Here is a 17172-nt window from a genome sequence, read left to right as displayed (position 1 = left end):
GCTTCTAGTGTAGACTAACCCTGAGTTACTTCATCACTTTTGAGAATTCAGTTTACTTCTCCACTCTTGCTGAGCCAGTTCTACTGACCAGCATATAGGGTCAGTGCTCTGGTTCCACCACTTTAAGGTCACTTTCTTGCAGGCAGGAGTAGCAGGGAAGAATCCCTACTCTCCTTCCCCTCTGCCTGGAGCTGCAATGTAGGCCGCTCTAATGTGGTTGTGTGGAGTTGGAAAGGGGGACCTTCCTTCCCATGACACCCCTTTGGAGCTGTGTTAGGGCTAGAGACAATCTAGCCCATAAAGATTTTTAAAACGTTTGCTCGAATGTTGTTCAAGCTCTGTGAGTCAGATTTTTCTTGTAGCTTAGAGGTATTATGGGATGAGTTGCACAGGAATAATATTTGAAGTAGTGATGGTCTGGGGAAATTTGTGTGGAGATTTAAGAATACAGTCCTTCACTTGCGTAATGCAAAGACTTGTGAGTCATGCGAATGACATTTTGAGTATAGCTCAGTGAAGAGAGATAATTTCCCATACAGGATAATGTCCTGCATCAGATTAGTACCCTGGGGAACACCACTGGTCACAGAAAAAATGTTATTTATTTATTGTTCATTTTGATTTTGGGATTAAGCCAGAGAGCTGCTAAGGGGCTATTGGGAATATGGAATACTTCCCTTTGGCAAATAACATATTGTTTTATATTAGAGGATAAGTGGACCCAAAAGATACTTTATATAAGATTGACAGCCCTGTAAGTCATAAGTAAATGTTTAATACATGATATGAACTGATGTAATAGTCCAGGATTATGGAGTAATGCAAATGCCATGTTAAAATACAAATGGGGTAGGTCATAATTATATTATATAGCTTTGTATCATACAAACAATACATTAAAATATTTTTCAAGGAAAGATTTACAGTGCTGCTGTGGGATAGGAGATAGTTTAAGATTGTATCAATGCTAATATGCATGTCTTATGTCAAGAATGGTAGTTGACTTTGTATGAAATGATTTTTGTCCTCTAAGTGCTTGTACAATACTCTATACTTTTTCAATGAAAATAATTATTAAGCATCCGACCTTTACTCAGGGTGTTCTTGCTTATTCAGGAAGAACTTCCTGTAAGTTGGGTTTTACCAGAGTAAGGACTACAGAAGCAGCACCAATGATGTTGGGATTTCCTCTAAGACCTCTTTCCACTCAGCATCCCAAGAACTTAGTTCGACTCCAGACTCCGTCAGTCAGGTATCTTTATTTGGCACATTGCACACAGCAATGTTATGCTGAGTTGATCAGACTCAAATGTAGGGGGTGGATGCAGGGTACACCACAGATCTTAAATTACACAGCAGACCTCTTCCTTTATATAAATTTACACATTACATTGCATTTAATATACATTGCATCACATGTTTTGGGATTGGCTTGGTCACTTTGTAGGAACTGATCCCTGTACAGCATGATCTGTTCATGCACCGTTCATGCACAATTTACTCTTTACATTACTTTATGCTCCTGACATATCTTGTCCTTTGTTATCTTATCCATTGTAAACGGTTCCCTGGGTGTTCCCTCTTATCTTAGCTAGTACAGACATTCTGTTTCCAGCCTGCTGATCCATTTACCTCTTTAATCCTGTCTCCCAAGAAATGAGGCCTCACCCATGTGTCAAACCAGGCCAACAAAGTGTAGCGACAGCAATGGCCCTTATTGTGAGATAGAAAAACAGCACTTTTGTTTGTGAAAATATTTCTTAACCAGTCCTCTGTTATCCTACCAGCTATCTATGGTAGGCAAAGCCTATTGGCCCCATTCTATACAAGGAAAAAAAGGTAGAGTGAAAAGGATTTGCTCCTGTGAAACTACAAGAGACCTCGGCAATAGAATGAAAACAAGGTTTAGGGCTCTAGTACAGTCACAATGTGTCTGTCTGCTGCTAGCTCTGATTGTGGTGGTAGTGATGAAATAGAAGAAATGGCCTGCTGCTAGACTATTCCCTTGGTTTTGGGACCACGTGGATTTGTTTATGTAGACCCACTTGCAATGCCCAAATCTGCATGCCTTGCAGAGACACATCACACTTGCCTTCTCTGTGACACCCATTGTAGTGAAGTTCCCTGCATTTGTTTTCTTCTTTGGCAGCAGTACAGCAGAAGAACCATTGTGTCTGCCATCTGAGTCATATGTGGGAGCAGGATTTGGAACTTTGTGCACAAAGGTTGGGTCAGTTCCCAGGGAGGTTGCATGTCACATGGTTTTTGAACCCTAAATGCATTTCCTGCTGTTGGGGTGAATAGAAAGATATAACTGAAGTATGTTGATTCTGTGGCTTTCTTGGGTGTGAATTACAGGTCAGCTAAGTTTCTTCAGTTGATGGTTGATTGCTTGATAGAAATAATTGCTTGCCACTGTTTCATGATACTGTGTTCTCCAGGCACTGTTGTCCTCCCTGTTTCTAATTTCAGTGCCACATCCAGCCTCACTTTGTTCAGCCATGACACGTCAGCAGTCTTCTCATGGGGCATCTAGTTCTAGCTGACAGAGCCCAATTACCCCATCAACACCTGAAAACAGATGGAGTACAGGGTGAGAAGGTTGGTTTCTGCTGTATAAAAATGCCATTTAAAGCAGCTTCTCACATTCTGTGCTTGAATGCTGAAGGAGGAAAATGTGAAGTAGATAAGGAGCTGTCTACAAACACTATGGCGAATGGTCTCAAAAGTGTGGACATGTGCAAATACCCATTTGGGTTCCCATCTAGGGGCTCAAGTGGGAGTTGGGTACCCAGGGGATTTTCAAAGTTCAAGTTTGACTGCACCTTAGTTGCCTGAGTACACAATACTCAGTGGGATTTTCCAAAGGGAATATGCTAATTTCCTAGGTGCCCAAGGCTAAGATAAAATGCCCATTAGGTGTATATTAGAATAGGTTAATACGCATTAATGAAGTTTTTTGGTGTCCCCCTCACAGAGTATAAAAGCCAGCTAGCAGAGTTACTTCTTTAGTTCAAAACTTGGAGGCCAGTTATCTGGAGCTAAACAGTCTAGATATGATCCTTTCTGATGATGAATATTGGGGGTCAATTACAAAGCAAAACCTTTCTAGACTTCAATCCTCCAAGAAACATGTGGGCCACTAAACACTAAAGCCAAAATTTCAGAAGCTTGATTAATAGATTCATGGATTCCAACACCGGAAGGGCTCCTGCGATCATATAGTCCAGGGGTCGGCAACCTTTCAGAAGTGGTGTGCCAAGTCTTCATTTATTCACTCTAATTTAAGGTTTCGTATGCCAGTAATACATTTTAACAATTTTAGAAGGTCTCTTTCTATAAGTCTTTAATATATAAATGTTTAAGAAGTTTCATTTAAAATTAAATTAAAATGCAGAGCCCCCTGGACCGGTGGCCAGGAGCTGGGCAGTGTGAGTGCCACTGAAAATCAGCTCGCGTGCCGCCTTTGGCACGCGTGCCATAGGTTGCCTACCACTGATCTAGTGTGACCTCCCATATAACACAGGCCATAGAATTTCTCCAAAATAATTCCTAGAGCAGATCTTTTCGAAAAAAAAATCCAATCTTGATTGAATGCACCACCACCCTTCATAAATTGTTCCAATTTACCCTCAGAATTAAAAATTTACACCTGGGGGTGGCAAAATAGCCACTTGAACATCATCTAGATTTTAAACCAATAATATACTGCTGAATGGACACTTTGACATCAATATATTGCGAGAAGAACCCCATAATAAAAAATGCATGGACAGTGTTTCTTTCTGCTAAATTTTTTATTTTGGGGCACCAAAGAGTCTAACTTCAAGAGTTAGTCATATCCAGATCAGACCAGGATTGTTTGTTAGTAATAAAATATGTTTAATATGAACGAGAAAGTTATCTGTGCATATAAAAAATCAAATCAAAATATATAATCAATTAAACTAAGATAAACTATCACTGACTAGGTTTGTGTGTGGGGGTGTGTGTTTTGTTTTGCCTTCCTTCTTTTTGCTGATTCAGTTGAAACAGACTTATCTTTGAGGGAGAAACACATGCAAACCAAGGACTTGTCTTCCTTTTCCCTCCTGTCTGTACTGGGCTAGCTTGATTATCACTTCAAAAGTTTTTTTTCTCTTAATTAATTGGCCTCTCAGAGTTGGTAAGACAACTCCCACCTGTTTATGCTCTCTGTATGTGTGTATATATATCTCCTCAATATATGTTCCATTCTATATGCATCCGAAGAAGTGGGCTGTAGTCCACGAAAGCTTATGCTCTAATAAATTTGTTAGTCTCTAAGGTGCCACAAGTACTCCTGTTCTTCTTTTTGCGGATACAGACTAACACGGCTGTTACTCTGAAACTTTTCCCTCCTGTTGTTCTGTGACCATGTTTCTGTCTGATTCACCTTCTATCTACAAAGCTACTTTTAACACCTCAGTGCTAAGTACTATCATCTCTCCAGGGCACCCATCCAGCCAGACTCCCTCCTCCCTCCCCTCACACACCTAAATAGGAACAAATGCTGAGCTGACAGAGTGAGAGGGATTCCGATTTAGTTACATAGGATCTGTTTCTCTCAAATGGATCTTTGCAAACAACCACCAAACCATTGCATTTATAGAGGGTATTTAGTGCCTCTAAGTACTGTACCTAACGGCTACCTTATGTTCAGATCTTTGCAATGTCATTTTAAATGCTTAGGAGAAAAACAATTTATCAGTGATTCCACTCTCTTGGAAAGACTATATTGAGAAGCTGAGTACTATAAAAATATATAGCAGGCTAAGTGTGGGGTTATATAACCAGACATCCCAATTGGAATATCATGGGCCAGAGTTTTTTTTATTGTTATAACCATCTGTCCTGACAAATTTTGATGAAATGCTATTTTTCTGGTTATCTTCATGCTACAGTCTCTAGTAGAAAACCCTCAACACTTTTTTTGTGTGTGTGTGTGTGTGTGGTATGTGTGGTAGATTTGTCCAGGCATTTGGTTCGCATATGTCTTATAAATAGTATCTCACCCCGCCCTTTTCTCTGGTTCCTGACATACTTAACTGTGGTGTCTTTTCATCACTGGGACGGATGTCTGCTCTCTGAACTGATAGTGACTTTTTCAATTGAAAATCAGGGTATAGCATACAGTGTTGGGAAGTGTTTCTGTTTATCCTGCCATGCTACATAAGGTGTGGTAGTAGCAGAAGAGTATTTCTTGCTTATGAGAACTCTGTAGTGTTTTTAATACCTGAAAGAGTTAACTATTTTGACTGGGATTTCAGTACAAAGTGCCATTTTAAGGAAACTGCCACTGTACTTCCTAGCTGGAGACCCAGGGCCAGATCCTTGTCCCTACTTTTTGTGCTGCTCCAGTAGCAAAGGCCAAGAGGTAAGGGGGACAGCTGACATAGCAGCTCTATCCCACCCCAACTGGGCTTCCAAGGTAACAGGCATGACTTGCTGCAAAGCTGTGTGGCTGGAGCACTGCTATGTTTGGTTATAGCTGGCTGCTAGAACATGCCCCATGGACCATAGGCACCCAAGAGAAACTTAGAGAAGTGGTTTCCAAGATAGCAGTTTCCAATCTGGCCTGCAGATTGGGATGTTGTTTGCACAGAAAACTCTTATTTACAGTCTCGGAAGGTGTTAGGAGTGAACAACAAAACGGTAGCACTCAACCCCAAAGATGAATGAAATAAATAAATGTGCATGGGCAGCTGAAGAAGGCATTATCCCCATCTGACAGCAGGTTTCCAAGCTGAAAAGTTGCAGTGCCACAGAAGCAGTGTAAACGAGGTAAAAGTTTACAGCACTGGCAATTGGGAAACACTGCAGTTTGACTATCTGAGTTATTTTTGGAGCGTAGTTTAGCTCATCACTTAACTTGTCCTTCTGCTAGCCCCACTCCCCCGGCTGTGAAATTCATCTAAAAAACATAATCCATATAGTGCTGTGGTTTCCTGAGGCATGGAGGGACTATGTGATAAAGTATTGTTCCTCCTTCACCCTCCATGCTTGATAACTAAGGCTATGTTTTAGTCATGGGTATTTTTAGTAAAAGTCATGGATAGGTCATGGGCAGTAAACAAAAATTCACAGCCCATGACCTGTCCATGACTTTTTCTATATACCCCTAACTAAAACTTGGGCTGTGGGTGCTCTAAGGGGGACAGTCCAAGGGCACTGTGGGTACTGTGGGGGGGTGGCCCAGGACCCCCGCTGGTGCTGGGGGGGGAGGGTTGGCGGGGCTGGCAGGCTCCCTTCCCAGCTCTGCATGTCCCTGCAGCTCCTATGGGAAGGGGCAGCCAGGGGGCTCACAAGCACCAGCTCTGCAGCTCCCATTGGCTGGGAACTGCAGCCAATGGGAGCTGCGGGGGTAGGGCTTCTGGGCACGGGCAGTGCATGGAACCCCCTGGCTCCTCCACCTAGGAACTGCAGGGACATGCCAGTGGGAGCTGGGGAGTGCCCTGCCCTGAGGTAAGTGCTGCCCTGCACCCCAATTCCCTGTCCCTAGCCCTGAGTCCTCTCCCACATATCCAAACTGCTGCTGCTGCTGGTCCAGGCAGAAGTCACTGAGGTATCTCAAGGAAAGTCAAGGAATCCGTTACTTCCGTAACCTCTGTGACAGACATGCAACCTTATTGATAACTGACAGCTCTGCAATGCTTGCATGCAGGGCATGTACTGCCTTGAAAGGAGCTGATTTTGTTGGCTTGTATGATGAAGCTATATTGTGTGAATGACAAAATAAAAAGAGCCCTGAGTAATAAAATGAATGAGGTAAAACTCACTGTGATACTTCACCATGTAAGGTGTCATTGGAAAAGTTCTGATTTGCTGAATATGATTATCCTATTTGTGTGGATGTATCATTTTTGTATCTGAAGTTATGAATATTGACTATGTATCTGTATTTCACATGTAGTCACAGCTGGGTGATACCCACTAAGCAAAATGCTTCTAGTCTAGACAGCTGGCTGTGAAGGGCCTATTCAAAGTAATGGGCCATTAGGAAAAACAATAGGTCTCAGGAGAAGCTTATCCCCCACCTGTTAAGCCTTCCTGAGAATGCTCCAGACAGCCTGTAAGTAATGGCTGCTATGACTCAGGAAGGTATGCAAAGACATGTGACCAGGCCACATGACTCTGGACTTCATTTTGGGATGTCTGTATTTTTCCACAAACTGGTCTGGGAACCAAGTTTGAAACAAAGGGTTCTTGCCATATTCTAAAACTATATAAGGCTGGGAGTGACATCATCTGTTGTTCTTCACTCCCCTACAACTGAACACCTAAGAGAAGCTCCTAAGGAAAAGGACTTGGAATGGGGATGGAGATCCCAGGCGGCAAAGCAAGTGCAGCTGTGCCTTAAGAATCTGCAGCCTGCTTGTATCATCAGCCAGGGTGAGAATTGCTAATTCACATCCTACCTTTCTAGTATTTTAGGCTTAGTTAGCGTTTTTGTTTATTTACTAGGTAATCTACTTTGATCTGTTTGCTATCACTTATAATCACTTAAAAGCTATCTTTTTGCAATTAATAAACTTATTTTATGTTTTAATCTAAACCATGGAGTGAAGTGTTTGGGAAGCTTAGCTCAAGGGGCTGAAGCTGTTGCATTTCCTCTCCACATTGAGGGAGGAGCGAACTATGAGGTTATGCTGTACAGTTCCTGTGCAGTGCAAGACAGTATAATTTTAGGTTTATATTCCACTGGGAGGGTGCGTATATGGGGAGCTGGGGGTTATCTTGGCTGTAGCCTCTCTGTTGTTGGTTCATGCAGTGGCTGGTCAGAGAGCCTGCGTGTAACTGCAGCTGGGTGTGTCCCAACCTGTGTGAATGCTGGTGGAAGTGTAGGCCCAGGAGTGGGTCTGCAGCTTGTCACAGCAGCACAATGTGAGAGGGAGCCCAGGCTGGTAAGTCAGAGGGCTCAGTGGTACCCCAGTTCCAGGTGGCACCCTGGGGGGAACCCATGCCACTTGCAATACCATATTAGTGAACAGTTGTAGTATCAGTAAACATTGGATTGTGAGGTGAAGTTTTGGGCCAATGGATGCTCTGTGCCAGAGATGTACCTGTGCAGGACTCTAACCCCCAGGCTTTTTAATGTGACTCCTATTCTCTGTGGGGATTGTGTATCTAAACTGCTTTAGAAATTTAGGATGAAATTCATTTTACCTCCACAAAGCCTGAATAGTCCAGGGGGCAGAATTTTGAGGAGAACCACTCCTTCAATGGGTGGCTTTGCAACACAGCCGTATATGAATTAGAATAGCGGATGCTGTCCCTTGACCATTCTTGTATGGGTTGTTAAGACCACTAGAGTGGCATATTTTTGGATAATTTGTTCCCTTTCCTAAATGCAGCCCTCCATGCTGGCCAGTATGGGACACAGATACCCCTCTGTGGCATGCGAGGACTGTAGATTCCCCTCCACTTCAGGAGGCTGCTGAGCCAATTTCCATTCCATCACCTTCACGTAGTTTCACTGTAAAGCTGACGTGACGCAGACAGCCTTGTAAGGGCCCTTGGTGGATTTCACCCTTAGGGAATATTGCCGGCTAATTAAAATTGTATCCTCAGGTTGTTTACTCAGTAAAAATAATGTGTAAAACCTGGACAGGGAAAGGAAGAGTTGGTGGGAATTTCAGAAGTGAACATCTGACGAATAGACACCAAAAAAAATCACTATTAGATGGATACATTTAGCAAAATTGCCTAATCTTCATTTATTTCACATATTTTAAACTCTGCTTGCAAAATCAAACCATGTTTTAAAAGATGTTTTCCTGGTTTTGTTTAGGGAGATTGAGAGAATGAAGGAGGAGGGTTGTAATGGGGGAAAGTGTGTTTATTTTTCTGTCTCTTTTAAATTGAGCTCCTAAAGATCCTTAAATACAAATCTACACATGGGACAATGCAAGGGGGCAGGGAACTATCAACACAGGGATAATGTTTTCATCCCTCAGCTCACAGAGAAACGGGGGGGGGGGGGGGGGAATTGCCTAAAGTACAAGTTTCCTTTATAGCGAAAGAGTTGCAAGAGACAACTAATCTTAAATCTAAAGGTACTTGCAGTCTCTCCTGTTGATGCTTTTCCCTCTTCATATAAATAATCAAAGAATCATCAGAGATGGGGAATTGAACACAGGATCTCCTACTTCCAGGTGAGTACTGTACTGGCTTTTTTGGGTCACATTCACAGTCTCTCTCCATTCATTGTACAGAGAGGGGAGGTGCCTAACTCAGGCTTTGTGGATCCCACTGTTGTTCCTTTGATTTTCTAGTCATCTAAAAGTTCGGTGTTGCAATGCTCAGAGTTGCAACATGGAAATCCCTTTCTGGCTTTAGGCCCCTGTGATTCTGAGTAGGCTGGCATGCATACTACACAGAGCAAGCTGACAAGGTTGAAGGACATAAAAGTTTGAGGGAGGCAAAGATGGGTGTAGCTCTTCCTGGTATAACCATAATCCACTCTAGCACAGGCACTTCATTCCCTTCGGGCACTACAGTCTGTAGGACTTTACCAGAAAAACTGTAGTAATAGCAATAACAGCGCAACCCATTTGAGTGAGTCTATACTACTGATTAGGTCTGGCCCTGGGACCCTCAAGTATGTATTTCCATCATCTGTGTCCACATCCAGAATCTTTACTCTGGCAAAACTTCCATTGAAGTCAATTTTGCCTGAGTATGGAATTCTGGATCAGGCCCTATATAGATAACAGAAGTAAGGGTAAAACCCCAAAGTCAGCACAACAGACAAGGTAGTTAGACCCTTTGGAAGCAAACCTGTAGTATCTGACTGCACAAGAGCAGCAAGACTATCCATCATTAGGGATCCATTACTGTACCTCGTACCATTAGGCAGGGTTGCCTTCATGGGGACAGCACACCTTATTCCAACAATATGTCCAGGTATTAATGATACAAATTTATGCTCAAGCAATGAGGTGTCAGAGCCTTTTGAGGCTGTTGCTGCCAGCAGTCCTCCTTCTTAGAAAGCATAGGGGTACATTTTCAGAATGGTTCACAGGGATTTCATTGCAGGACTCCCACTGATGTTAGTTGACCCTCTGAGAGTTTGACAGAGTAGATTAATCAACAGTTGGAAAAATAAAAGTCATGTCTAGTCAATCATGAGAGATCATTGCTACTTTGTCACTTACCCCTAGAAACAGATACTGGGTATTAGCCATTGTAGTCTTGGTTTGGTCAATTTGAAGCTTGTTAATCTAGTTTTATATTCATTGAGGGAACACTTGTGGTAATAAACTGAAAAACTGGGATGCTATAGTTAGGACCCAAACAGCCACTAAAACATCACCCTTTGGCTTACTAGTGTAAGAAAGACCATATTTTTTTTTTTGGCCCTCTTTTAAAAAAATGCCAGTTTAATCAATTTAGGGAACTGTTGTCCTCCTCACAGGGATTGGAAAGCAACTGTTGACCTTCTTTAGCACTCCTTTCTTTTTCAGGTAGCAGTGATCTTTATCCAGTTCCATAAGTGCTCGGTCTCTCTAATGTATATAATAAAACAGAGAGGGTAGTAGATAATTGACTTGCCTTTTCCTATTTGATTGACCCACCCTCCCATAACTTATTTCTTTTAGCACTGGATGATTCTGCTATTTGCTTCCCTCTTCCCTGATGTTCTATTGGATACCAAAGAGTTAAAACCCTTAGAATCAGCCACAAGCTCCCTGACATTTCTGTTACCAAATCATAAGGGGGAAAAAAATCCTTTTTTTGTTACTGCCTGCTTGTGATATGCTATAAAGGCTACAGCAAAATGAACAAAGTGGCAGCATCTTTCATGTTATTGTGTCACTTTTTTGAAATAAAAAAAAAAATCAAGTACTTTTGAGTTAGGGACACTGACTCATTAGCAAAGAAAACAAACAATTCCCAATGTTTGAATAACAAAAAACACAGTGTGTGTCTGTAACTGCCAAGCAGCAGAAAATAACCTGCTGATAATATGCCCATATGGCCTGACTGTCTGAAATGCTAAGCATCCGCAGCTCCTCTTACAAGCACCATGAGCTGCAAGTACTCTATGGCCAGTCCTGATGGCTGATTATTTTTAAAATGTTCTTTTTATTTAAATTATCTGATTGTTTCATAATAAAAGCAATTTGCTGACACAAACAGGAAAAGAAACCTGCAAATGGTGATCAAGTCAGAAAAGAGCAAGCAAAATATATTTGACAGTACTGTGTAATCTCTATAAACAATGTATATAAGTATGTATAGTACTGTATATAGAATTTATATATGTTCATGAATATATGGTTTATAATTGATTCTTGGTTCAGACAGATTCTTTAAAGCTGATTATGTTATAGCTCAATACTGGTAAAGAAAACATTCTATGAATATTATGGTTTTGGTTGAATATGTCATGGGATAGTTTTCCCATTATTGAACTGACTTGCTTTTTAACATAATAGGGTGAATTAATTTTGCACGTGGTGCCTTACATTTTTAGAATATAAGCAACTTGTCTGCAGCAGAAAAATAATTTGCAACCAAATATTTTATCTGAATATGGCTGTTTTTTCTGCTCTCCAGAAATATGAGTGATTAGGCCATGATTCTTTGGATTTATTCATTGTTCGATGCACTCAATTTTTTCAATATCCCCCCCCCCACTTACGTTAATCACAAACCATTTGTTGTGAGTATTTGATACTCTCTATTCAATATTTAAGGTGTATTGCTTAATTATAACTAGTCAGAGAATTCATGTGCTGTTGGTTCTGTAACTGGACTGGATAAGCAGGCAAGCTCTGCCAATGTGAATATTTGCAGGTGTGGATTTAAAATTCAAATGCATATGCAATTTCTGTGCATACTCACACATGGACTTTGAAATTCACTTTCCACAAATATGTGTGCCAAAAAAATTGGATTGCGTAGAAGGTGAACACAAAAGGATATAATTTAAAAAACTGAGCTAAGATCTTTATCCTGATCTAGAATTGATACTAGAGAGGCAATTTTGAGAAGAAGGTTAATACATGAAAATCCTTTAATTTTTGATTAATGATTCAGATGTATGTAAGTACAAAACATATTTTTCTTTTCCTTATTATTAACTTTTATATGACTGGGGTGATAAATGTACTGGGCTTTTAATTATTTTAATTTTGGTCTTTCCTTGTAATTGTGTTGTCTGATTCTATTAAGAATTTGTAAGAATTAAAAAAAAAGTTTGGCTACATCTATTAGTATTTTCTCATGTACCCTTTTAGCAACATGTTACATGCAGTGGGGATATAGCCTTGAATTGGATATGCAGCTGAGTAGGAAGGACAGGAAATGTAATGTATAAACATGGTGTCCATTCCTTCCTATCTGAATTGCATGACTAGATACCAGAGGGTTTATCCTTAGCAGTCTTGGCTGACACTTCTGTGAGTTAAAACTAGCATTTTTAATAAATAGTCTCCCTGTTGGATTTTATAAGCGTGCTTCATTGATCTGAGAATCAATAGAGCATAGCTAACAAATCCATCCTGCTAATGAATCAGGATTTGATCAAAATGCCATTGAAAGCCATGGAAATTTTATATTGAATCCAGAAGGGATTATTTAAATATTGGTTAGTTAATGGGCCATATTCTTAAGAAAGGCTTTATTGATTTCTATGGCTCTGTTGATTTCCTTCCCATCAAATCTGAATTGCTAGCAAATTCACAGGTCAGTGCCCTTGACTTCAGTTGATCTGAAACTGGGATGGGTAAAAATAGTGTGAAAAATTTGTGCTGCCGTGTAATAACTCCTGCTTAAAAGTCAATTTTTCTTCCTCTTCTAAAAATATCCCAAATTAATAAAAATCCCAAATTAATAAATAGATGACAGCATTATCAGGTTTGACTAAGGAATTACATTAAAATTTGATCTGATTGACCTGTATAATGATGTGTGACACACAGACCATATTGTCAAGTATCAGGGGGTAGCCGTGTTAGTCTGTATCTACAAAAACAACAAGGAGTCTGGTGGCACCTTAAAGACTAACAGATTTATTTGGGCATAACTTTCACTCTATGCATCCGAAGAAGTGAGGTTTTTACAGACCATATTATTCAGTGACAGATGAACCCCAAATCTTTTGGTTCAGTTTAGTAGGTTATTTGAACCTCTCCTATTAAGAAATTGGGATGAAAATATCAGGAGAACAGGCTTTCTTATAAGAAATTCAATACCTCTTTGGTTCTCTTCATGATGTCTGGTTCTCCTAGTTTTGAACAAAGCCAGAAATTGTAGGGTAAGTGGCTTCTTCCCTCCCTCCTCCAGTTTCCCCAAAAGCTTTTTCTTCCTTCCTGAAAACCACTACCAAAATGGAACCAACAAGAGGACAGACACACGTTCCAGACACAAAAGGGTAGATAAATGCCACCAAACTAGAAATGTAAAAGTACTTTTGGGTGGTAGAGATAAAAGTAACAAATTGGACAGGAGAAAAGTTTCCAAATAAGAGAATAAAGTACAAGATGAACTGAAATCTTCATATGTGCTTAACTTAATTCAGCAAAGAGGCCTGGATGGCATGAAGTGGAAGTTGCAATGAAGATTAAAGGTACAAGTCTTTCAAATATATAATTGGGATTCCATGAATTGGCCGAAAAGGAACACTATGAACTCACCTTCATTTTGGAGTCACACTCCAAATTCAGTTTCTTCCCCACTGAATACTGTCATTACCTGGATATTGAAATACTTTGGAGAATCAGAAGGATTTCTTTAGTTGCCCTGACGTTGCAAGGAGAAACAGGAATGGAACTGGAGCTCCGGGATGGAAGGAGAAGAAATTCACAAGATACCACTTTCCCAGCCCAACCCACATTAAACCAATGGACCTAATTCACCTCTGCTTGACTCAAGTTGTACACTAGTGTTCCATAATTGATTTCAAAGGAGTTTTATATCAGTGTAAAAATGGACTAAAGCATGATGAATCAGACTGTATCACACTCCTTTTTTTCCTGAAAACTTTACAGGTATATTGAAGGGAAAAGGGTGCTAGCCACATAACAATTGTCACAAAGATAGAAAAACAGGAAGGGATGTCAGTCAAACAGTGAAATCTGGGAGTAGTGATCAGTCATTTATACTAGTGATCACTGTGCCCTTATCTAATAACCCATCCCCTATTTACCACAATCTAATTTCATTTGGTTTTAGCGATCACTGCTTTTCCATTTAAAGTTATCTGATTAGACCTTCAAATATTTCCATTTTTCAAGACATAGCACATCTCCTGCAACTCTATGTAACATATATTCAGGTGGAATTTGATTTAAGTGGACAATTTATTTGTGATTCATGCCTACACTGAAGCAGGCTGCTAGGCGCCAGTACAATTTTGAGCTATCTAGGGCACCAGTTAACCTCCCTATGTCCTTGATGTATAATGAACATTTTAGTAATTTTTAGAATCACATCAGATTTGCAGTGTGTAAAAACAAACAAAAATCTTCCCCACAAATATATTAAACTGTCAGATGGCTTTTTACACACATACATTCCCTCCTCTTTTTGTCAGGATTCCAACTTGCAAAGAAATGCACAATTTCTGGGCATATACAGCAGATTGTAGCACAAGTTTTTCTCACCACCCATGCAGAAATGTCTAGAAATTATCACTGTTTAGTCATGTTGTGTGTGGCAATGTTGTTATGCTCAAAGGCATTAGCCTTATTCAGGCACATGGTCAATGTTCTGTCTACACTGCAAGACTAAACTATGCTTTGACCGTGTTGGGGAACAACAGCATTTCGACTGAGTTCGCCCATGTTGTTGTATTTGTAGTGTAGATTGTTCCTTAGTGGAGAGACCTAATAGAAAAGCACAGAAGTCTGAAAGAGACCTGCAGCAATGTTGCATGGATACCAGGCTGATGGGAGCTTTACACACCATCACCGCTACAGCAAATTAAAAAGCGAGATAAGCCATACAATCTTGTGTCTATATTTATAGCCCACGCTGAAGTACAAATATTACCTTCTCCATGTATTTTGGAGCTTAACACCAGTAACTTAGGAAATCATGCACCAAAGGAATTTGCCCTGAACCCAACCTAAAAAGGAAAGTATGACCCATGATCTTAGTATCTATTTGTAAACAGGATTGTGTGTCATTGATGCACATCTTTTCACTGTCTATTTTTCACATTTTGTTTTCCCATGTTTCACTAGATTTAGTAGGCTGTAGTAAAATTTACTAGATAAATGTATGTTTTGAAAAGATGTTTGGCTGCTGTAATTACAGGGATTTATAAGCAAACATACTCATGGCCTCATATGGCAAGTGACAAAAGCTCACAGCTAAATATAAAAAAAAGAGACCTTGACAACAGGTTGGAAATTGGGTGGGAATTGGAAAATTAAAATAGAGTCATAGGAGAAACAAAAGGGAAAACAGTGGGGGAACCTAATCAACATCATAGATATCTATACACAAATGCAAGGAGTATGGAAATAAACAGGAAAACTGGTAGGCTTAGTACCCAACCTAAATTATGACTCAGTTAGCATCATGGAGATGTGGTGGGATACATCTTATGAATGGAATATTGGTATAAAGGGATATAGCTCGTTCAGAAAGGCTAGGCAAGGAAAAAAAGGAGGAGATATTGTACACCAAGAAGGTATGCACTTGTTCTGAGGTCCTGAAGGAGGTGGGAGGCTGACTAGTTGAAAGTCTCTGGGTGAAGATAAAAAAGAAAAAAAAAAACAGGGGCAAACATCAGGATAGGAGTCTACTATAGACCACCTGTGATGGGATGAACCCCCATCACCTGCTAGAAAAGTAGGCCTTGTCTACACTACCACTTCAGTTGATGTAAAAAACCCACCCCCACTGAGTGACATTACTTACATCAATTTAATGCGGTGTCCACAACACACTATGTTGGTGGGAGACACTCTCCCATCGACATAGCTTCCGCCTTTCACTGAAGTGGATTAATTATGTTGATGGGACAGCACTCTCCCATCGACTTATTGTGCTTTCATCAGACCCCCTAAATCAATGCTGCTGCATCAATCGCAGTGGCGCTGATTTAGAATGGTAGTGAAGACAAGCCCACAGAGTCACGCTCCAGATCTTGGAGTGATTAACTAATGACTCCTGACCAGTGCGGGAGGAGCTAGCTAAACCCTTGGGCTTTATAAGGAGTTGAGGGAGCTCACTTGAGGGGAGAAGACTCTCTCTGGGAAAAGCCTGGCATAGGTAGATAAAGGAAGGTCACAGGCATAGTATTGATCCCTTTGGTGGACCCTAAAAAGTGGGCAAGATCCAGGGAGAGACTGCAGAGGACTCTCCCATGTTGATAATCACACAGGGAGCAGAGTAGGGTCCTATGGCAAGCCTGGAATTAGGGCCTACAACAGGTTAATGAAACCCACAAGGAGGAAACTGGATTCTTGTTGGAAGGAGCCCTGAGAGAGGGTTTGTAAGTGGAAGCTGAAGAGTTCAGAAGCCTAAGAGGACAGAAGAACTATTATCTGGATTTGTTTGGATTTTGATTTGGATGTTATTACCCTGAAAGGGGACTGAACTTTATGTGACTTGCCCAGAGGACCGTGCTATGGAAGACCCAGCAAGAGGCAAGTATTCTGAAGGAAACAAGGGAGTTGTGCAAAACCTCAACTGGGCCTTCTAAGATGTTAGAGTGCCTCTCCCCCACCCCCAACACACCACCAGATCAAGAGGAGAGGTGGGTGAGGCATTTCTAGACCATGCAATGATAGACTTTCATAGGTGACTCATGGAGGGGCGGGCATGCAGGGTCAAGTGCCTCCTCCTGAGTGCCTTCTTGGCCTGCCGGTGGGGGAGGTAAAAGTTCTCTGTCCTTCTCCCACTGCCCCTGTCCCTGGCAGCTGGACCCAGGACGGGAGTAGAAGGGACAGGACTGGCCACTTTTCACACCGACTATTCAGGGTCACTGCTCTATGCAGCACAGTGTCTGCCTGAGAGACAGCCTAGGCTAGGGAAGCGGCGGCAGGCCACCTCCCGCCTAGGCCCAGCTGCAGCAGGCCGCCCCCTGCCCAGGCCCGGCTGCCAGGGTCTTCCCGCACAGCACCTTTCTGGCTTGGCCCCTGTCTCCGGCACCTGGGCCCAGGCTAGGGGTGGCACACTGCTGCTTCCCCACCC

The sequence above is a fragment of the Malaclemys terrapin genome, chromosome 3 (genome assembly GCF_027887155.1).
Source record: "Malaclemys terrapin pileata isolate rMalTer1 chromosome 3, rMalTer1.hap1, whole genome shotgun sequence".
NCBI lineage: Eukaryota > Metazoa > Chordata > Testudines > Emydidae > Malaclemys > Malaclemys terrapin.
Note: the sequence above shows the minus strand (reverse complement) of the source record.